This window comes from Desmodus rotundus, chromosome 12 (genome assembly GCF_022682495.2).
Source record: "Desmodus rotundus isolate HL8 chromosome 12, HLdesRot8A.1, whole genome shotgun sequence".
Classification (NCBI taxonomy): Eukaryota; Metazoa; Chordata; class Mammalia; order Chiroptera; family Phyllostomidae; genus Desmodus; species Desmodus rotundus.
In genome coordinates, this window is record NC_071398.1 from 12568596 (window position 1) to 12592672 (window position 24077).

Sequence of the window (24077 nt, forward strand, 5' to 3'; positions counted from 1 at the left end):
TGCACACACGCACACACATTCCCCCAACATTGCACTGATAGATCACTAGTAACTCTCTTTCAGCATTTCTCCGTCTTAGGGAGAGTAGTCTATGGGTATCCCAAAACAAGCCAGACACATAGAAAGAATGAAAACATAAAGAATTAGGGGGGGTGAAAAAGAATAAAAATTGAAAGTAAGACATCAGAATAATTGTTCTTTCAAAAAAGCTCCCAAATCCAGTTAGCCGAGGAGTCTATAATTATATTTTAAAATGACCCCTCCTCTCTACCCCACTGCCGTGACCTCAGATCAAACTCCCTTCTTTACAATGACTTCTGTGATAGAACCCGGCCCATGCGTCAGCCAGGCCAACCGTTCTTTGGTGCAAAACTGGATCTGGTCATTGCCCTAATACCCTTTGACCCCTTGCTTATCCAGTGCGTGGCATGCAACGCACGGTCACATGCTGGTAGGTCTGCACCATGGGGTGCTCACGTGGTTCACATTCTGTGGCGTGCACAAGCCAGGCGCGCCCGGCGCCCTGGGGACTCTGAGCTCTTCTCTTTCACTGTTCGGTCAGACGCGAGTGGGCTGTGGAATCATAGTGGAGAATTGCTGCTCCCGCTCATGGCATCAACTGAACAAATCCTATTTCGTCGTAACGAGGGTTGCTGGGCACTGGAACTGCACTAGGAATCGAGTGAGATACTTTATGTGCAGTACTCTGTGACTCATCCCTCATTCCCATGCTTTGAGGTGTACGGTGTTATTATCCTTATTTTATACATATAGGAACTGAGGTTCAGGGGATTATTAAACTTCCCAGTCAGTAAGTGGCACGCTTTGAAGTTAGACCCAGATGGGCTGTGAGAGAAAATGCAGTCTTAACCACTCTTCTGGACTTCTGAGTCCCAATTGTTTCCTTCTTTTCTTGAAGACGAAGGTTAATGAGCTGATATCCAATGGGAGCTTTAAGCTATATAATCAGATCCGATAACACAAATTCACAAAACTATCTCCCTTTTTGTCTTTTTTTCAGCCTTTGGCTTGAAGTAAGATAGCTATCACTAGATCCTTGACAGTTTAGTGTTGTACTAAAATCGCACTTTTAAAACGTCCATGCAGTAACAGGATCTAAAACTTAGGCATGACCTTTGAGAACCTCTTGGTTGGTTTGCATCTTTCTAACAGAATCTTGAGTTCATGCTCCTGCCACGCCCTCCTGTCCCCCAGACCCATCTCACCAGCCCTTTGAGATTCTGCTAAAAGCCCAACACACTGTCTTCTAGGAGCATTATCATATCATCTCAGTAACATGAACAGAATAAAAATGAACACATTACAGTCTCGGTTCCTCCAACAGTGATTGGAAATAGATCGAAAGAGCTGAGGCACTAACTCAACCAGCCATTCCATCATCAGCTTGTCTCGGGGAAGTAATAAACTCCTTGGTCTGCTAAATTTATGGAGTAGAAGTGCGAGCACAGCCTCCCAGTGGTACCCATGGCTTTGATCAGGTCAGTAACAGTGGCCTGGAGGTCTGCATGCTGTCCATGGTAAGCACCGTGTGGACTCTCACCAATGTGCTCTCGCTAGCAATTGCTTCCACCCCGGCTCCCTAGCTGGAAAGATAAATCAGATTGCCCATGGAAGGGGTTTCACATGAGATTGCATGGAGTGTTTCCTATGCAGAAGTGTAAGATTAAGGGGTTTAACTCCCAATCACTTTCTATATGTGTGCATTCCATAGCTTAGCCAGCAACTCTGAGCCATGAAAGAGCTAGACTAGTACAGCCATGAGCCTCGAGGTGTGATTTCTTCCTTTGCAAGGGCAATGGGGAAACATCCTCATGTGGTATGATTTCCATAATTAGTAAGCATAAGATGCCCAAGCCCTACCCTATGTTCACAGTGGATATCATAATATAGTTGAGTTTATATCAAATCAAAAGGCAAGTTGTATTGATCTTGAAAGACCATGCTTTTTTGGCCACTAGAACTTTGCAGGTGCTGTTTTGTCTGCCTTGATTGCTATTGCCCAGATACCTCATTCTCCCCCTTCAGATGGCTGTTTCAGAGCCCTTCCCCAGGGAAGCCTTCTCAGGTCTTCCTGCGTAAATCTCCGCCCACCACCCCCGGCCATGTGAACGCCCACGTCCATGTACTAAGTAGATGCAGGGACTCTTGGATTTACGTCTGCCTCTCCCACTACGCTGGAAGCTCCATGGGGTTCAGGACCCCTGTGCGCTCGCTCGCTGTTCTGTCCTCAGTACCAAGGACAGTCCTTAGCACACAGCAGGAAAGCAATAAATACTGCAACCAGGAGTATAATGAGAAAAATGCTAAAAACACTAAGACATGTACTATCTTTAAAAAAAAAGTCTGAAGGGAATTATTCATCTAGAGTTCTAAAACTAGTCATTTATTTATTCATTTTTTAATGAATATTTTTAATAGTCTACTATTTTTCAGGTTGTTGATAAGACCAGAGTCTACAGTGGTGAATAAAGCAGACATAAATATATTTTATAGAAATAATATTGTAATAACTCTCTCTTCCTCTCTCATTTTCTCTTTTCTGTGACAGAAATAGTAATACCTCCTTACTCAATAAAACAGAATGGTATAAATCCTTACCCTCTGTGCATATGTCAGTGTTGGTGGCCGTGTTTATGTTTGTTATGAGTACAGGAAATTAATTCATGGAGAGGGATGTTTATAATTGCTCAGAAAATCCAGAAACAATTTCCTTTGGAAGAACCCTTGGCTTTAAAATTGATTATTAGGATACATGGCTCCTACGTGTATTTTTTTATTAAAAAAAAACACAATAAAAAAATGCACCGCCTTTATATCTAGGAACAATGTGTCTTAAATGACTGTATTTTTTATTTATTTTTAGATAGGGATTTCCTCACTCATGCCATTAGAGGTTTTAAAAATCACTGCCAAACAGTGGCTGTACTATAAGGAAAATGAGCAGGTGCTAGTGAAAAGTGGGGTATTTGGACAGTCAGTGTATACAAAGATTTCTTGTATGTGACGTGTGAGTATATGACAAAGACAGTCTGGAGCGGCAGTTGGGTGTCAGAGGAAAAACTTGCAGTTCTCGCAGCAACATGCTCCATGAAAGCCAAACATAATAAAGTACATCTGGCTTGCTTTGAGAGAGATCTAAAAGAATTAATTTTTCTGCAAATATACCCAATTTGTATTGAATTCCTCTACGTAAGCAAGTTAAGATTGACTGTAGGTAGCTTTTACTCACTTGACTTTTGCTGGCCACTTGCCTGTTTAGGGGAAATAGGAAAACAGCCCACCGCATCTCTTAGTAAGAGTTTACGGCGTTGGCACACCTTTACACAGGAGCCAGATCCACCGGCGGCGGGACAGTAGGGTGATTTTACAGTCCAGCCTGGAACATCCACTCACAGACAGAAGCCAACGTACATCAGAGCCTAGACAGGGAGGAGCTGTGTGCAGTTCACACACAAGTCACAGCAGCTTAAAAGTTTAGGAGGGCGCACAGGATGGCTCTCCCTTCACATCTCTCTGTTCACCAGGTGGAGCCTGAGCGTATGGCTGGATTGCCCTTGACCAGAGGTTCTCCAGTGTGTCCCTGGAGCAACTGCACTTGCCGCACAGGAGAACTTGCTAGAAATGCAAATTGCCCAGCCCCGCCCCAGCCTGTTGAATCAGAAATTTTAGGGGTGGAGTCCAACAATCTGTGTTTTAATTGGCCCTCCTGGTGATTCAAGTTTGCAGATACGGTCTTGGTTACAGTAAACCCAACGCAGGCCAGGCTCTGTGCAGTGATCATTCCTGAGAATGAAAAAGGAGGTATTTGGATGTTCAATGTATATTTGTATCTGCTTCCCTCTTTTGGTTCACTTCTAAATTAGAGATGGACTGAACAACCTCTAAAGTTTACTAGGGGTGCAGGTAATGGAATGAACAAAGAGAATTGTATTTAACATGTGAATTTCCCTTTACAACCTTATGGCTTTGCATTAACATAATGAAAGCTGATTTTTATGGAAGCTTCTTCAGTGGGCACCAGACTCTATGCTAAGTGCTTTATTTTTATCTCAGCTTGTCCTCCCAAAAATACGATGAGATAATATTGTCCCTTTTTATAAAGGAGTCACTGTGATTTACAGAGGTTTTGTGAATGACATAACTGGAATTAACACGTATATTGAACTTACTAAAGAGCTCAGCTAAGACTGTACTGTTAGGAGTAATCTTCTCTCGATACAGAACCTCTATAATCCTGAACACAATGGGATAACACAACCAACCTCACAGAAAATTCCTGAGCCAAATACGCAGTCGAGCACCCAGCATTCTGTAGCCACTCACATACTAAATTATTCCCTCTGCACTCTTGTCACGGACAATTTCATGATGTCATATGATATGTATGCAGAGTAAAAGAACGGCTAAGGATGTCATTGAAGCAGAACTTTAGATGTCTCACCTCCCTCTGCCTATTTTATTTTTAATGTTTTCGAAACATACTTTTGCCTACACTTTACAAATTCACCCCTGCATGGTCCTCTGTGTCTGCACGGGCTGCCTTCTCCTTCCAGACAGCCCTTTCTTACCTGCCCTTCCATGGCCAGCCTGGGACAGCTGTCCTCTCCGGTAGTAAACGGCTCCAGTGGGCTCTGCCCTGAAGCTGGAGACACTCCTCAGTGCTTCCACACCACCCGAGTCCCCCTTCATCCGGTTGCATTTCTGTCCACTGTAAAAACAACAGGTTTCAACAGAACAGGTGTTAAAATGACCAGAGTGGATTGTGTAGAGTAGGCATGCAAATACTGGTTCTGTTAATGAATCCAAAGCCATATTTAATCCACCCCGTGACCCTGTGTGAGAGCTGTAATATGGATGACATGTTATTCTACTTAGAAAACAATACATTCTCAGTACAGGAAATTGGGGAAATACCAGATAGCATTGAAGTATGAAATAAAATCGACTTATACTCTTACCAAGCAGAGATAATTACTGTTAACATTTTGATATATTTCTTTCTAGCCATCTGCATCGGGGTGCAGGGGGAAAGCCAAAGGCCAAGACGGCAGCGATGCACGATACAGTCCCTGAGCTCATTTGCCATTGCTCTCCCTTACGCAGCGCAGGGTCCACCAGCAGCCTCCTGTCGTTTCCAGCCTTTTGAAAATGTTTAGACTCTCCCCTTCCTTCTCTTAGAGCTCGCACTTCTGTGCTTTCCTCATCAATAACTCAGTTTCCGTTCCCGTTGTGACTCTCTGACACCCTCAGGTGGAGCTGTTCCTTCCTCCTTTGTGCTGGCCGACTACCTGGCACCCATGTCTCCTGTTGTGCTGCAGACCTTTTGTCCTAAGTGTGTGCTCATTGGACAGTCTGCCCATTTGACACTATCTCCCCTCTGGCCCGCATCCCATCCGTTCCTCCTGTCTCCTTCTCATGCCTTCCCATCCTCATTCCTCACTTGCGATTTGACCTTCACTATACACTCAATACGTGATTACAAAATAAACGAACCATGCTGTGAGCTTTTAGTCCTATACCTGATGCAGAAGAGCAAGGAGAGGCATACGTTACGTCCATTACCTGGTGACACAGGGCACACGACTTTTATGTTCTGGAAGGAGAAAAGAAATCAGTAGTCTGCAGTATCTTTCAAATACCTTAAGCACGCATTAACCAGTTTTACATGGAGAGTGTGCATTTGCAATATTGATGCTCCGAAACGAAATTGAGTATTACCCATCACCAGAATGCCTTAACACCAATGAGTTAATGCTTCCATCAGCCATGAGCTGCAGTGGAAAAGTCTGAAAATTGGCTCCCTTTCAGGTGCCAAGTCACCTCATATCTACATGTGATCTGCCTAGAGCCTGAAGTGGTTTGCATCCTGGCCAGGTGTGATAGTTTTGTTAAGGCCGACAAAGAGGCAGAGGAGAAGAGTGCCCTTGTCAGACCGAGGTTTTGTTCAAATTGTTCTGCTCCGGACCTCGCATTGCTGAGCAGTGAGGGCACCACCTTCTCCTTGAGGAAGACGGGGAATCAAACGCCCTCACTTGTGTAGATAGCAAGCACGTGCTCCCCGTAGTCACTCGGCCCGCACGACAGAGTGTGCCACTGTCACAAAAGCAATGCGACCCGTCTACAAAGAGTGTCATCCAGAAGCTGCCTTCTGTGCCTTTGCATTGTTTTCCTGTTTGTTTCTGTGAGAAAACGACACAGTAATAAAGGAAGACAAGAGGTGCATGGGTTTTGCTCACCTAGTAATAACCAAAAGATAATTGTAAATGAATATCCCAAAGCAGCTGGAGGGAGATCATCCAGTTGTGGGAGGAAAGGGATGTGGCTCTCTGACAGTCCCTTGTTGGACTCCGAGGGCGCAAATGTTGCATTTCCTGTTCTGACAGGGTGTTATTTTAACCCATTAGCAGAAAATAAACTTCCTGGAAAATTTGTGTTGTTGGTCCAGGGTGTCTGTCAAGTCAGTCAACAGCATTTATTGGGTGCCTGCTGCATACACAGGTAGGAATGTCCAGGAGCATTCTCTCAGGTTGCGCCTCAGAGGGGGCCGGCCAGAGCCAGCAGCATTGCCTTCTCACCCCACACGCAGTGCGGGATGAAACAGGGAACAAAAAGGCCAACACAAGATTGCTGTGGCTCACTCCTCTAACTAGGAACTAGGACCTGGGAGCTGGGAGTGGTTGCACCAATGATTTCGCATTTTGGGTTTTCCGCCCTGTGCCCGTGTTTCTCCGTCTAACGCTTCTCCAGTGGTGCCCGGGCTGCTGGTCGAGGACCTCGGTGTGAGCAGCGCTGCTCCTTGTCACGTGTTCCCACAGAACACGTAACAGTCACAACAAATGTCCCCGTGCTCATTAGACCTTGTTTTCTCTCATTGACGCCCCGCCCCCTCATTACATTGGAACGTCAGGCAGGGCGATAAAACTTAAGCAGAATGTTTTCCTAGTTAGCTCATTCATTCCCAAATATAACTTCTCAGGACCCAGTCAAAGTGTGTGGTTTAATTAGAGTTAGCAGGCAGAATGAACCGTGTGGCCCTCATTTGCTTTCAGGGCCATGCACATTTGAGGCATGCACCTTGCTGATCTGATACATTTTGGATTGTAACCTGAATGCCCCCGTAGGTACAGTCAGCTTCTCTGTCGTACCACATAACTTTACTTTTGTGTGTGTGTCAGGAATAGTCTCTTAGCAAGTTTGGTGATTATAATACATTATCAGACCCTCTGAGGTAGAGTCCTGGCCTGATCACATGGCACCTGCATGGCCTCAGACAACGCACTCAAGTCCCATAAGCCCCATTTCTTCAATTGTAATGTATAGATAATAATAATGCATTGGGGATCGAATTCAATATCATGCATTTAAAGTCCTCAGTCCTCTCACCACCCTGTGCCTAGAAAGTGCTCTTTAAATACAAGGGAAGTGGTAACGAATATCAAATGCACCAAACACACGTTACAAGCCTACACTGATGAGACGGACGAGAAAGGTAAGATTGTTTAATTGGTAACCGGGATGTGAGATACATGTTCATGATCCCCCTTGGAGTGCTTGTTGAGCATTCTGTCTGAAGAGAGAGCACAAGGAAATTTTGTCCAGCTCCTTCAAAGTCAGTAGAAGTAACCCAAAGGCTGAGGCAGTGTGAACAGCCCGGCCGGTCATTTTCGATAGGCTTCTTGAAGACCTGAGGCACGTTTTCTGATTCTGTAATCCGACTTCATGACACAAGCATCAGACACAGCATGAGCAGTCCACGTCCTGTTTCTGTTCTTTTAATTTTCATGAGCTACATTGTCAAAAATGCAGTCACCCTAACCCGTATATCTGAGAGGAAGGTAAAACTTTTCCTATGTGAAGAGATGGCATGTATTAAAATGCTTTGCTCATTATGCCCACTTTTAATTCTTTAATGCACTTCCAAAGCCACTTCCATAATAAGGCTCCTGTTCATGATTTTATTTAAATTACTGGCTTATAGTTAAGCCCCATGACAGGGTAAAATATTTCAAATATTTTCTGCATATTTTTTTCTTCACGAGCAAAGGAACAGTGTGCAGAACCTTCAGTTAATATTGAATGAATAGATGCAGTTGGCTTTGCCTTTTTTCTCTTTTTTTTCTTTTTGGTATCTCTCTTTATCTTACCATTCCTCACGTGCAACCTGTGGCATTCGCGAGATCAGTCCTTGGCCTTAGGAATCGGCTCCCCGTGTGGAGGGAAACGCACACCATCATGGTCAGAATGTAACGAGAACTGCACGCTCTCCCCTTACAGTGTTTTGTTTCTACTCTGTGCCCCTCAGGTTTTCAGTCCTGAGAGCCCTTCCCTCTGACCTTTGTCAGTAAGATGCCATCTGTACACTGACACGGTCCCTAAGTTAAACAGTAACGCTTTCTCTATTGTACGTTTAGACACTTTCTCAAAGTCTTTTTCTAAAGACTTTTATATGTATTTATTTATTTATTTAGAAAGAGGGGAAGGGAGGGAGAAAGGGAGAGAAACATCCATGTGCAACAGAAACATCGATCAGTTGCCTCCCACAGGCCCCCAGCCAGGACCTGCATGTAGCCCAGGCATGTGCCCTGAATGAGAATTGAACCAGCAACCCTTTGGTTTGCAAAACCATGCCCAGTCCATGGAGCCTCAACAGTCAGGGCTCAAAATCTTTTTTATTTTATTATTTTTTAAATTTTAAAGTTCTTTTTTAATATTTTTATTGTTTCAAATAAGGTCGTCTCCATTTTCACCCCACCATGGCCTCCCACCCTGCCCATCCTCAGCTCTCACCCTCCAACCTACTCCCTTTGTCTTTGTCCATGTGTCCTTTATCCAAGGTCTTTGATGGCCTTTCCCCTATGTAAGTCGGTACCATTTGAGACAAGGCGATTCCTTGGTACTAGAGAACCCAGTCTGCTCTACAACGCATATGGCGGTGCTTTTGAGGTTGCAAAGGCCTTTTGGGGCATCTGGTAATTTTGTGAGACTTCGATCTGCCTGTAATTCAGTCGATGTGAAAAGCAGACAATTCAGACAAGCGTGTGCCTCATTGTCCCAGTGTCCATGTTCTCAGTTGGTGTGTGCTTGAGGAAGATACTTAGTGCCCTTCATCCTCAGCATTCACTGAGGCCCATTTCGATTCAAAAGTGAGGCTGAACTTCCCAATATTTCATCCAATGAAAATGGAAACCCCAGCCCATGGTTGCTCAGTATTAAGATTCTCGGGCTACAGGATTCTGTGAAATATATTTCACGTACAGTGGAGTTTATCGTTATTTTCTGTGTGGTGAAATTTTTATTAGTAGGTAGAGTGAAAGGGTGAAATAGGTAAAAAAAGAAAAAAAAAACAGGAAAGATCCATGAATGACAGTAAAAGGATTTGAAATTGGTGTTTAATAATTTTATTAATCTTGTAAACGGGAACATAAGCGCTTATGTCTTAATACATTCAGTCCAAATGATCTAAGGGTGTCCCTTGCTGCTGTGGAGTGAGTGATAGGGCCTCCCTTTTGTAAGTAAGCATAACAGTCATTAGCTGTAATGAGAGGAATGTGTTCTTTTTTAATAAATGTGGAGATTATTGGAGTGAGCATGCTGGACACTTGCAGTGGGCTGAGCTGAAGGATAAAAGCATCATCTTCCAGGTCAATAATGCACTAATCGGGAGGTCTCTGTGTGCCAGCATGCTTGGTAATCACTGTACCAAGGAGTTATTAAGTCAGTCAGCAAATCTCTGATTTACAAATGAGTGATATTGGCACCAAGCAGCAGGTCAACGCTCATGGTCCCCAATATTTCAAAGCCTGTCATTATTCCCATAAGAAGAGGCATTTCTCACATTATGCATCAGACAGAAAGGAAGAATTATTTTATACTGTTGAATGAGAGAGCATAAAAATATATTTTCCTCTGATGGAGAAAAGGCTGTTGGCATCCCCTTACACAGCGATGCTCACTTGCTGGTACCCTCCAGCTCCTTTGATTCCAAACCTGTGAGGTGAGGCTCAGAACGAGCATTTTAGTAGGCCGTTCCGAAGGTTTGGGTGCAAGTTTCCGAGGTTCTGTGTGATGAGCAATACTACCAGCTGTGCCAGAATTGTTTTTAAACTAAATGCATCCTGATGGACATCAGCCCCCCATCCACTCTCACCCCCTCCCCATCCATAATCCCCCAGGATAAAAATTCCCAAGGGGACCCTTATCTGAGAAGTTGTGGAGGTCTGCCGATCAAGATGTGTTTAGTTTGGATATATATATATCATAACAGTATGTATGCTATATAGTATAGTGTATATACTATACTATACATAGTATGTCTTATACTATATATAGTATAATATATTACACTATTATATACTATTGTATATATAACATGCATATATAGTATGTATACATACACACACATACATATCTACATATCTATATGTGTGTGTCAACTTGAAGAGATTTCACAGAAAGCAACAGATTCAAAGCTGTCTTAAAATATTATTCCAACATGGTTTGTCCAGGTTATGACAGTTCTTTTCAAATGGTACACACCCTATTCATTTGCTTTGGCTCAACAACTAATCTGTCTCTCTAGCTTTTTACCTGATGGGAGAGCTCAGAAAGCAGACTTTTGCACCTCTCTACAGAATGTACCAGAGACATGTGGACCTAGTCTTGTTTCATACAACAGGGGAGGTTCTGAGCTCAATGTCAATAATGAGATCAGGCCAAGTAATCTCAAAAGGAAGCTGAAAGTTCATCCACGTAACAGAAAAGTGCAATGCAAGGAAGAGAGAGGTGCGCCCATTTGAGGAAGCTGAAAAGGGATAACCAAAGGCTGCCTCCCTACAAAGTCAGAGAAAGTTACCTAGAGTTTTATACTCATCCAGTGAATGTTTCATATTTACCACTCACCTGCCGTGTGCATAGCACCGGCATGCGCTGGTCTCAGAGGGGCAGAAGGCAAAATTCAGCCACCAGAGATAGCACCTGTGATAAATGAATGTGTGAGCCCTGTTCCCACATGACGTCTGCCAAAGGAATTGCAATGCAGCACCTAAAGTCAATGAGCTCTTGGAGAGGAGGCTGAATGCATAACAGTGGCTTTCCTCCCCCAACAGCTGGAAGTGCAATGGACTAGGACAGGAGGGAACACTTGGCGACTTGGGGGAAACACAAAATGTTGAGTGAAGCAGCCAGGAGATGACCCCAAAAGGAGAAAGCTCTGGTAGGGAAGAGGCTTTGCGGACACAGATTTACACTTCTAACGTGTGCGCCGGTCTGGGACAAAAGTCTCTTCCATTTCCTTAGCACTGCCATGCTGCCAGGAAAGAGAGTCAGCCTCTGAGAAAGCACCAGCATAGGGTGCGGGGATGCATGGATAGGGAAGAGAGATAGGCTTTCATTTATTCTGGCATTTCCAGACCCACATCTAGAAGAATATCCCCAAATCTTGAGCTCTAGCTTCATCGTCTAAAGAGATCAAAGGATTTCACTCAAGAGCTATGTACATATGTAATGACCTGAGTGTGTATTGGGGGAAGTTGTGTGGTGTCATAAAAGGTGTGTTTTGGGGAGGTAAGTGGACAGACACAAGGTCGCTTTGTGAGCGTGTCCCTTACTGCGCCACAGTTTCCTTCTCTATAATATGCGAATAACTACGTCTCACGAAGTGCTGATGAGAGGGTGTAATGGTAAATGCTGGCAAGAACTCGGTAGAGTGTCTGGCTCATAGTAGGTGTTTCATGAATGTTAAATCTGCTGCTGCTACTCTTCCGTATTCTCCTTTCTTCCATCTTATTCTGTTTTTCCGCCTTCATCTCCAAAACTCATTAGAAATAGTTCATCAGTAAACATGTTGTTATAGAAAAGGAGACAGGAATAATGTACACAGAGTTCACAAGATTTCAAGAGGCAGGTGATGGGGTGGAGACAAGGGAGAGCAGGGAAGTGGAAAAGAGATGGGTCTTAGTTTTGTTCCTTATAATTGTCCCCTATGGCAAAATGTATTTTTTCTTCCTTCCACAAGTATTTATTGAGACACTTGTATGTTCAGAGCCTGCGATAAAGCATTAATTTACAGTGATGAGTGGTCACGGTCTGACCTAGTGGACGAGTTGGGAAGACAGCTAGAACAATAAGAGGAATGTAGGAGTGGCAATGCGCTGTACATGACGAGAACACACAAGGAAGGCCCAGGAGCAGTTCCTGGGCTGTCAGAGCAGGAAGTGGCAACACCCAAAGCATCAGAGAGCTGTTGGCTTCAGGGAACGGGGTCAGGGAATGGATTCGAGTTCGGGTGATCAGATATGAGTAAACATGAGCTGCTTTCATAGCACGGAGGGAGCCTGCGGTGGCAGGAGAGGGCTGTGGAACACCAGAGGGTGGAAGTGACCGAGAACAAAGCAGTGCCACCTTGGGAAGGCCTTTAGAGTCTTGGGGCTCACACCACCAGCCATAGAATAGACATGGAAGGCTTTAGTCAGAGAAACAACAGGGGCTGATCATTTCTTAGGGTAGAGAGAGCACGCTTTGCTGCTCCGTGAAAAAGGGAGAACCACGCAGGCAATGTTCAGGGATGACTCAGATGAAAGTTTAGGGTGTAGTCAAGAGTGTGGATTCAAGAGAATTCAGGGGACAAAATCACTAATCAAAATACATCAAATATAGAAGTTGGAAAGGAGGAAGAATGACAGACGGCACAAAATATAGTCATGTGTTTTTAAGACAAACTTAGGGAGAAAAGAATCCAGATATCACCTTTCACTGGGGAACCATGAAGAAGAATGATTGTTAAAATCAGATTATTAAGACAGTGAATCTGCACTCAGGTTCCCATGGAAGAGGGCAAAGGGAGAAAACTTGGGACAACTGTAATAGAATAATAATAACAAAAGAGAGAGTGAGTCTGTGTTCAGCATATGTGGTCTAATGATGGAAGGGATCTTTATAAAATAATAATTGTTCCAGAATTCTAGAATATTATGAAAAAAAATTTTGAATCTCAAAGCTTAGGATCTCTTCCCTTTTTTTATTATCTATTCTGGGGTGTTTTTTTTTCCTGTCAGAAAGCTGGAATATATCAAACTTGTATTTGTTTTACCCACATTAGTGGAGATCTCAATGTTTCCAACAGTCTTTGAAAATATCTAGAAATTTCTCCAAATTAGAGCTCTAGGTAATTAATTTTGCATGCTCTTTAATTTAAGTCAACAGAACTCTGAAAGAATACCAATTTCTAGAGTAATTTGCAGTGCTAGGAGCTTTGGCATTACTTTCAAACCACAAATATAGTTTGCCTCGTATTTATTTGCAAACACTCTCAAATTTTCTCTGAAAAGTGGAATTTGGAGTATTTGGAAATGCTTTGTTCAGGTCTTTTACTACATTTATTTAAGTGTGGCTGAATAAAATTTCTCTTGATTTCAGGCACAAATAACTCTGATCTTGCACTCTCTTTAGCCCATAAAACTTCCGAACGCAAGATAAAGGAAACGGTCATTCATCACCTACGGAGGGATGGGGAAGAATCGCCAAATTACTTCTCCAGTCTCCATTAGCGCTGACTGTCCAAATGCTGGGCTTTTAACTGTGTTGCTATTCTTGCATTCAGAGGTCAGTGTGACATAATGACCTCTGCCTATTTGAAGAAGAAATCTCAATCCATGGACTTTGTAGAGGAGAGAGGCAAGAAAAATTAAAGCAAGTAGCATTTGCTAAAATAAGTACATGCTTTTTTTCTGATAACAGAGAGACTACTCTGCTTCCCAGAATAAGGCCCCTGAGTTCTGCCCTAGATTTTCCCCAAGTAGGTTCAACAAAGCACTTCTTATGGCCCCTGTTTTGTGCCACACAGCCAAGGAGTACAGGGTTAAATGGTAGGGGCTTTCTAGGTGATATTTTTTAATGGTAAAGGTAAGTGTAATGAGATGCTAGGACAGTGCTTTTTGCAATTTGCAATTTAATAATTAATATAAAATCTGAAGGAGTGATGATGTAAGCAAAAGATGCTATGTATTAAAATGCCGGACAAAATGCTTGTCACCTAATATTACTAATATCAATATATGATAATGTTAATAATGAAAATTATTATAACAACATATATTGGGAACTTAATAGTGATGATTTAATTTGTGTCAACCTGACTGGGTCCCTGGATGCCCACATATTTAGTCAGGAATTATTCTAGATGTGACTATGAGGTTGCTTTTCAATGAAATTAACATTTGAATCAGGAGTAAAGTAAATTGTACTTGTTAAGTACGGATGGGTCTCATCCAATCAGTTGAAGGCCTGGACAGAACAAAAAGACTAACTCTTTCACATGAGTATGAGGGAAATCTGGCCTGCCTTCCTTTGAACTTGGGCATGGGCTTTTCCTTTCCCTGCCTTTTGACTCAACTTAAAACGTTTGCTCTTCCTGGGTCTCAAGTCTGCTGGTGCTCAGACTGGAACTTCACCCCACTGGCAGTCCTGGTTCTCAGCCCTGGGCACCCGGACTGAAACTCCACAGCATCACTCTCCTGAGTCTCCAACTTGCTGACCGCAGATCTTGGGACCCATCGGCCTCCATCATCACATGACCCAATGCCTTACAATAAATCCCTTTCTGTGTATACGTACTGATATGTATCTTATCCATTCTGTGTCTCTGGGGCACCCTGACTAATACGTTACTATAGGCCAGTGATTTTCAATGAGTATGCCACAGAAATTTTAAAGCATGCATTACCTGACTCGCTAAGGGGCCCTGACCTTTTTTCCTTAGATTGTCAAATTAAAAAAAAAATGACAGCAGTCAACACAACTATAATTGTCCAGTGTTAATGAATCAAAATTGTACCCTTTTTTTTTCTGGTCAGATCAGCAGAAAATATATTTTTTTGGTGTGCCACAGAGTTTTAATAATTAGTCTCTCTGCCATGAGATGAAAAAAGTGGAAAATTACTGTAATAGTCCCATGGTCTTACACTTTATAAACACTTATTTCATTTATTTTTTAAAATTAGCAGTCAAGTGTGTAATATTTTCCAAATTTATAGATGAAAAATCTGAAATTTGGAGTGAAAACAGCCCCTAACACTTGCTGTTTGTCATTACCTCTATTTATTATCAGTGCTTACCAGCAGAGTCACCTTGGGCATTTTCTATTACCTAAGCCAAAAGTCTTCAGCTATAAAATAAGGACAGTAATAGTGCCCATGTATGAAGCTGACTTGATGATTTAATGAATGAATACATATAAACAGAGCCGTTCTGTCACATAGGAGGAATTCAATGAAGTATGATTAATTCATTAGTTAATAGAGTGAAAGAGCATCTCTCCGAAGTCCTTTGTCTAAACTATCTTAGGGCGTCATCCCAATGACTTTCTTTGAAGCACATTATCCTTTTTTTTTTTTTTAAACTAAACTGTTAAAAGTCAGAGTGACCACGTGGAGGCATTGGATTCAAACCCAGATCCGTCTGGGCACAGAACCTAAGGGCGAAACCCTTGAACTCTTCTGGCTTTATGAGCCACACGAGTTATTCTCCTGGGCTCTCAGTCCAAAAATCGTCAGAAGAGTTACTGAGAGCAAAGGTGATGGAGTCCTTTGACACCTTTACATAGCATCACTTGTGATCTGGGGACACCTGACTTGCAAGACGTGGGCCAATACAATGAAGAAACATTTTGCCATTGATTGTGTCTTAACCGAATGCTTCTGAAGCTGACCTACTGCTAATTTAAAGATCTGCTTGGTGAAAGGGGCCCTGAGACAACTACTATTATTTGGAATAAGCGTCACGCCAGAGGACACATTTCTGCACGAATTCCCTCAATGGTGAGAGTTTCTAGTCCTCCTCCTGCTTGTCAGGCTCTTGCGGAATGCGAGCTCTTGTTTTATTGTTACACAGTGCGCCACTTTCTCCCATGCTCGGTAAAAAAGAACATGATCTCAATTGTTGGCTTTGTAAGCTATAATCATGTAATTGGAAACAGCTGTGTGCACAAGAAATATAATTCAAAGCAGTTTAATTAATACATCTCCATTGACAAGTCCCACTCATAATGCTGATATTACTCTAAGGCTGTAATCAAAATGGGGATTTCTGAACACTGGCCATTTCAAGATTATCTGTTCAACTTCTACTTTCTTAAAGAAACTTGTAAAAGATATTTTGAGGATGATGGCATCTGATCCCTCAGCTCTCCTCTCCACTTCTTGCTGCAATCTCCTTCTCTACTCAAAGCTACAGTAATATCAAACTCCAGAATTTCGCTTACTTGGGTAGTGGATGCTGTTGTATATACCAGATCTCCCCCTCACGTCTGAGGGGGGCTTCATTCTCTCAGCTGTGGTGCTGGTACCTCCCCTGAAAATTGCCCTCAGTCGAAGAGAACTGCCTTATACCGGGTAGGTGGTACCCAGTGACTAGTCCATGGGGCAGGGTACAATAGCCCTTCCTGCGTGCCATAATGCGGCCCGCTCTGAAGGACAACACCAGCTGTGGGTGGCTGAAACCTTTATTGCACCTCCGCCCAAGGGCTCCCCCTTCTAATCCTACTTGCACTCCCCATAGAATAAGATGTACATTCTGAGGACACCTCCTAATAAACCTCCTGCTGAAAATGGCTTGTCAGCATTTATTTTGGGGGAAACCCTACCTAAGATAGGTTTTGGACTTATTTTTACTTTATGTGACCTCCCTTGCCCTCAATTTTGGATGCATTTCCACTTCTTTGAATCCCCAGTGCTGGCCCATTCTGTGTTTACTGTTTGTCTCTTGAATCTGCTTCAAAATCTGCCTTTGATTCTCTTGTATTCGTGTTGGCTCAACCTAGTAAATGTTTGAGCTAGGAAGCCCCTGTTGTGACTCCACCCCAGCTAGGTGGGTGGAGCCTAGATAGCCTCTTTCTTTAATGAAGCAACTTCTTCCCATCTGCATTTCAACACACACACACACACACACACATGCACACACAGGTCTTACGGGGCGGGGGTTCAAATATGATTCATTACATAAATCTCATTGCCTGAAACTTGGAACAAAATTAATCTTAGAAGATAATACAGTGACAAAACGGCAATTAATTTTTATTAAGCACATATGCACTCCAGGCTAACTGCCTCACCTGCATTAATTAACCTGCTCCTCATACCCACCCAAGAAGTATGTCTCATTACTTTCTCCATTTTATACATAAGGGCTGTCTGCAAAGATGTCCTCAAATGCCATAGTTCCCCATAAGAAAAAGGCTATTCAAGATATTTAACTTTTTTAAAAAATAGAGATAACTTAGACATGGTAGCAACAGATTTCTTTTGTAAGGCATTTGTTTCAAAATGCTGTTGGACTGTTTTAAGTTCTATAAATAAACATGATTAGCATATACTTCTCTGCAAAAAGTTCACAATATTGAAAACATATGCTTCTGAATGAACACTTGTCAAGCAAGCCTTTATGTTTTTGATCTTTTACAGTGCAAATATTTTAGTGACAAAATATCTCAATCATAAACTTTGCCATTAGCTAACATTGCAGTGCAAATTCAATTATGATTTCCAATCAACTCTCCGAAGTTAGAACGTTTATTTGAACACTTGAGAGACTAATATCCCGAAACCCTTGAGAACTCCAGTTCAGACATGGTTCTCAACTCATGATTCTGACATGAAGAGAACTTTATCTTTCTTTTGAAAAAATGACAGAATTTTGTATACTTTTTAAAAATTTTAATGCAACCACTAATATTAATCTTTATATTCCCTAATTGAGTAGAATAGAAACATACTAGCTTTTGGTTGGATTTATAAGGAGGGTGAGAAAATTTAACAAAAATAAATTTATCTTCAACACTTAATGGTCAAAAAAAAAGAGACATCAAATTGAATGCAAGTCCAAGTTCCTTATGCTAACATTTTAACCATGACAGTTCAGTTTAAGAAAATTTTATTCACCCTCAGAGATAACATTTTATTCAGTATTGCTTTGAGTGGTTCTGATTCAGATGTAATCAATATTTTGTCACTGACAGGAGTGGCAGAAAGTCACATCTCAAGTGCCTTCCGATGACGACAAAATTAGCCGAGATCATTGCATTCTGTTTCACTTCAGTGCTCTCAGAGATGCGTCTGCTCGACACTTTGCTGGTAGGTGGACAGCCGTGGTGGTCACGTATTGGGAGTTTCTTGATACAGTTCTGATTTCAAATATTCTTCCCCTTGGTTCTCATGTTAGAGAGACCACGTGCTTCACTTTTTGGTTGAGTAAACTCCAGCGGGTATGCATAGCCCGCACCTAACCTGAATGTTAAAGCAGACTGAACAAGGAGATCAAGTTAAGGAAAAGCCTTCCCTTAAAAGTAAATACAGAACAATTGCCTAAGAATGAAGTCTACAGCTACACTCATGTTGTGATCCACCTGGAGTGAATCGTGGATATAGGCTTGTCCGTGAAATAACACTGCTCATCACCATTGACAGAGGTGGGAATCATTTACAAGGCTAAAGGCACATTCCATAATTCCAAAGATGTATACACTGAACAGCATGTGACAACGCCTGGTTTCCACAGACTACGTTTAATATATGAGTATGGCTTTACCCAAAGGCATAAGAAGGATAGAAGGAGCTGTAAGGTTAATTAATTCTATTGCTCACGTATGCACAGATTAAGGGAAATTGTGATACAAATGATACTGCTAATTGAAAAAATATATATAAAACCCTATAAAACAGTGTCTGAAATAAGTATATGTCTACCATTAGAGATAAATGAAGTTATCATGTATGTTATTTTTTTCTTAAGTCACCCAGGTTTAGTACTTTGTCATGGCAACCCTAATAAATTAATACATGGAGAGTCGATCCCTATACATGCGCTTTTTTCTTATTTTATTTAATTCATGTGTTGATGTATTTTGTATTCATGTTCTATATATTTACGAGAGCAATTGGAAGTTAAAAAATGCATCTAGGACTCATGGGCAACAGTGTGGTGATTGCTGGGGGGAAGAGGGTATAAAGGGACTAAAATGGTAATGGAAAAAATAAAATAAAGATTAAATTTTTAAAAAATCAAAAAGAATAATTATGCTATAGTTTGATGAAGCTACTTGCTGATTCTGAAATATAAATAGAGAAATAAAGTGAAAGTAATAGGAGGGTTCTTCTGAAGAGGTCGCGGGACTGGTCAGCATGTAGTAAGACCTTGGTAACATTTTGGGTTATTTTGTCATGATTTGTAATTATTTTGGAATGAGAAGGCATTGGTGGGATTTAAGGAGCCATCTGATCCTTCTGGCCACTTTGTGGAGGAGACAAGAACAGGGAACAAAAACCCACATGGAAATCCTAGCAGTGGATGAGGGTGAATTGCAGAGACAGTGGTGAGAATCGGCCAAATTTGACCTATGATTTGCAAGTGGAGCTGACAGGATTTACTGATGAATTGTATATAAATTATGGGTGAAATAGAGGATGCAAGAATAAATTGTCAGTTTTGGTCCTAAGCCACTGGGTGAATAGAAACAGAGGAGGGATTGGGATTTGGGGAAGGGCCATAGTTCTGTCTGGGCCCTACTGAGATCCCCAGCAGAGAAGAGAGTAGGGGGTGGATATATGAGTGTGGAAGTCAGAGGAGAAGTGGGACATAAAGATTTACATTGGAGAACCAACAGGATATAGATATTTAACAACATGCAGCTGATGAGATTTTCCAGAGGGAGTAGCGATGGAGAAGGGTAAGGCTGATGCCAGAGCCTGAGCAGACCCGTAATTTAGAAGTCTGACAGTCATCTCAGCCCTTTCCAGAAGGGACCTGCCTTTGCGTTTCTTTCCTTGTTTGCCACGAAGGAAGAAGGAGTTGCCAATGACATTAATCTAAATCTAGAACACTCCTGGGCCCTGTTTAAAAGCTGGCTGTCTTAGCCCTGGCCGGTATGGCTCAGCTGGTTGGAGCATCATCCCGTAACTGAAAGGTTGGGGGTTCGATTCCCAGTCAGGACACATAACCTAGGTTGTGGGTTTGATCCCTGGTCTGGGTGCATTCAGGAGACAACCAATTGGTGTTTCTCTCTCTCCCTCGCTCAAAGCAATGAAAAAAGTGCCCTTAGGGGAGGATAAAAAAGGAAAAACTGGCTGTGTTCCTGACATGCAGGCAGGTGAGGTTCTGTCCCCTTCATGAACTGCCGGCCCCCGTAAAGTGTGTGCATGAGGCAGGGTTTGTCCCTAGAAAATCTGACACAAGGCAAAAAAGGTAATTAATCTGATTGTTAAAAATCCAGTGCTTAAAATCTAATAACCAACATTGTCTAATTTCCACTGAGTTTGCAACAAAATAATTTTACCATGAGGATAGTCCAATCTAAGAAGTATTGATATAATTGAGTATAATTATTATTTTGGTTGCTTCAAAAGATTCTCTTAAAACTTGAATCTTTTATTCAACTGTAACTTTATCCCTTAGAGAATGATGATCAGAAAAGCCCAGACCCATTCTCAATTTAATATACAATTTCATGTACTTAACACACTTTTAAAGGGGATGATTTGTGCTCTCCATTAGCTGTGTCTAAAATACCCTTCTGTTGCCAAAAGGATTCCTAGAATATTTTACTTTGGTTTAATATACTTTTTAATAGGGTCCAAAATGCAGAATGTTGCATGTGTAAACTTCCTAGTAAATGAATTTACATCATTAAGTAAAATATGTATACACTTTAATGACATTATCTAATTTCCTTTAAACATGTTTTGGGAGAGAGTTATGTTTACATTTTTGTGTGACTCCTGACCTATAGCCAAGCTTTCCCCCAGGCATCCTCATATATAACAAAATCTTCCCCAAATTATCTTAAGACTGTAGAAAAGCTACTTTTTTTTTATTCCTATGAATATTCTTTCAATTACTCAGCAATCTTGATGCAGTTTTTTAATCTGTTTTTTATTGTCTCTTCTGAAGTTCTTTATATAAATTATCATTACTTCTGTGCCTTTGGGTAAGTCTCTTATTTCTGAGAGCATCAGGCTTTATACATTTGTAAATTATGTACCTTTGGAAATACCAGGGTGAGCTGTTTCCCTTGTCTTTGTTACACAGGACAGCTTCAGAATGGTGGGTGGGGACCCTCCCTCCAACACCCATGCACTCCCACTGTGAGATTGCATAGTTCTGGTATTTCTTAATAAATAATCCAGAAATTTAGGGCAAGTATGGGATCTCCAAGAACAGGAGCACATCCAGTGGACTCACTGTCAGTTTCCTTGTTTCCCACTTTCTCAACCACAGAGCTCCCACTGGCCCTGGTCACAGGATGTCCTTGTAACTCATGTTCAGTTTCTTGTCATGCCATTGACTTTTATCATCCAGAAAACAGGTATATAAATACCATATGATCTCACCTTTAATTGGAACATAATCAACAAAAGAAAAAAGCAAACAAAATATAACCAGAGACATTGAAATTAAGAACAATGTAACAATAGCCAGAGGGGAGTGGGGAGGGGACAGTGGGAAGAGGGGATTACAGGAACTACTATAAAGGACACAAGGACAAAATCAAGGGGGAGGGTAGAGGTAGGGGAGGGAGGTGGGATTGGCTGGGGTGGGGTGGAGGGATGGGGAGAAAATGCAGACAATTGTAACTGAATAACAATAAATAAATAAATAAATAAAATAAAACTACACACAGAAAAAGAAAACAGGTATACAAGAATCTATCACAGGACGTGTTTAGAGTTCTTCTTAGTTATCAAACCACATCCAGCATCAGTTAAGCAATGTCTTGTAGGAAAAGAACAAGACAGTATCCAGAAAGCCCCTTTTCGGGGGCAAAAATAGAGGTCGTAAAGTGTGTTTCTGATGTTTATTTAGCCCTTAACATGCACAGTTTTGTAGTTCAGGGAAGTTGGTTCAGTGCTTTGGGTAAATGAATGCCGTGAATAAGGATTACTCAGGAGCAGTACACAGCGATTAATCTGATGTCAGATTTTTGAGAAACTTTCCTATTGTTGCCAATTATTGTTAAATTCTATAATAATTTGCAACTACCGTCTGCAACCTAAAACCCCTCGTTCTGATAAAGTCGCTGAATCGTGAGGTTTGTTCTTCATGGCACATGCTCTGCACTTCGTGAAAAATACAATAAGGGCCTGTAGTTATGTGTAGAGCAGTAAACTGTGGCCATCCGAGGCTTCCTGTGTACCGTGAATAGGTCATGGCTGAATAAATAACTGATTCTAACACAGATGTAAATGAGTTTACACACATATCTAATTAGTATGGCTGAGTAGACCAAAGATTTTCCAGTTTATCACAGTCACAGTTCCCAAGAAATAAAGTCATTTAATAGGTTTCTTTATTTTTATTTTTAAAATTAGCTAATAAAGACTAAAATATATGAAGTGAAAAGAGATAATCATTTTATTTATTAAGGGGTGAGAAGTATTCAGGAATTTCAGAATATATTCTAAAGAGAGATACTGGTGTAATTAAATCCATTAGTTGTGTGTTTATTACTTTTATTCTAAAACTTAATAGTGTTCTAAAAGTATTACTTTCCTGGCCGTGGGGCAGAAAATGTTCAGAGATTTAAGGATATATCCTAAAAAGTGGCATCAGCATGAGTAGAACCCCTATTTTTGTTTTTATTATTTTTTATAAAGACTATAATGTTGTTCTAAAACAAAGTGTATTTAGTATAAAGTCATTCAATAGGGGGAAAAAACAACCAGAAAGCAGAAATGAAAGGAGCCGACTCTCCCAGGGAAAACACTACCCAAATTCGGACATTGTACACAAGTTTCTGTTCATTTCTCTCTGTTGGGCTGTCCTTTCCTGTCACCCTGCCTCCGTATTTCCCTCTGACGCCCGTGTGTCTGTCCCTCTGCACATGTCTTATCTACCGAACTGCCTCTTGCTCTCATTGCCCCCCTCTCTCCCTTCCTTAAATGTGTGTATGTCTGCATGTGCATGTATGAATATAATTATACCATACATACTTAGCAACTTGCATTTTCCATTTAACGGTATTTCACTGACATAGTTGTGTATCAATCACCATCAGAAATTGAACAAGTGTAAACCACTTAAAGATAGACACATAGACACATAGAAAGTGGGAGAGACTATGAGTCCTTGCCTATCAACAGAGCTTTGTCAAATGCCAACATCTTCTGTCACCCTTTCAGACATTATAAGTAATCAAATAAAAATATGTCGTTGATAGTTTCTGAATATCTCAACCTAATATACATAACGTTGCATCTCATTGTAGTTGTAATGAGCATTTCCCTGATCATTAGTGAAATCAACATATGCTATTATTTAGTTTTCATCTTCCAGGGATTGCCTCTTTATGCAGTGGAAGTTAAATAATCACCCATCCCAAATAAATTACATTCACCCTTAATTAAAGTGAATGTAGGATCTGAGGCCAGAGACTTCGAAGGAGAAAGAAATTCGGGGCTGCTGACATGACTGCTTGGGAATGTCAGCCCGGGGCAGCCTTTGAGCGTGGTGCAGACGTGAAGACTGCAGACCGCGGTTGAAGGGACACAGCTCTTCTCGAAAAGAACACAGCCACCGGGCCTGTCGTGTTAGGTCTTTCCTTCTCAGATTGACACACGTACTGGGTCTTGTAAACATTGTCTTGGCTGTTTTCTTTTTTTTCTTTATTTTCTCCTGTCTCTCTCTCTCTCAAGAAATTTTGCTTTGACCTGCTGACTTCAAAACAGAACAAAGCAAAACAGAAGATATATATATTTAGCAACTTGCATTTTTCCATTTAACAGTATTTCATGGGCATATTTAAAATATTTATATATAAATCACCATCAGAAGTAGAACAAGTGTAAACCACTTAAATATCGACACGTACAGAAAGTGGGAGACTATATATGAGTCCCTGCATATCAACAGAGCTTTATCAAATGCCAGTATTTTCTGTCACCCTTTCAGACATTGTAAGTAATCAAATAAAAATATGTGGCTGATAGTTTCTGAATATCTCCGCCTAATGTGCATAACATTGCATCTCATTGTAGTTTTAATGAGCATTTCTCTGCATATAGCAGTTTATTGTG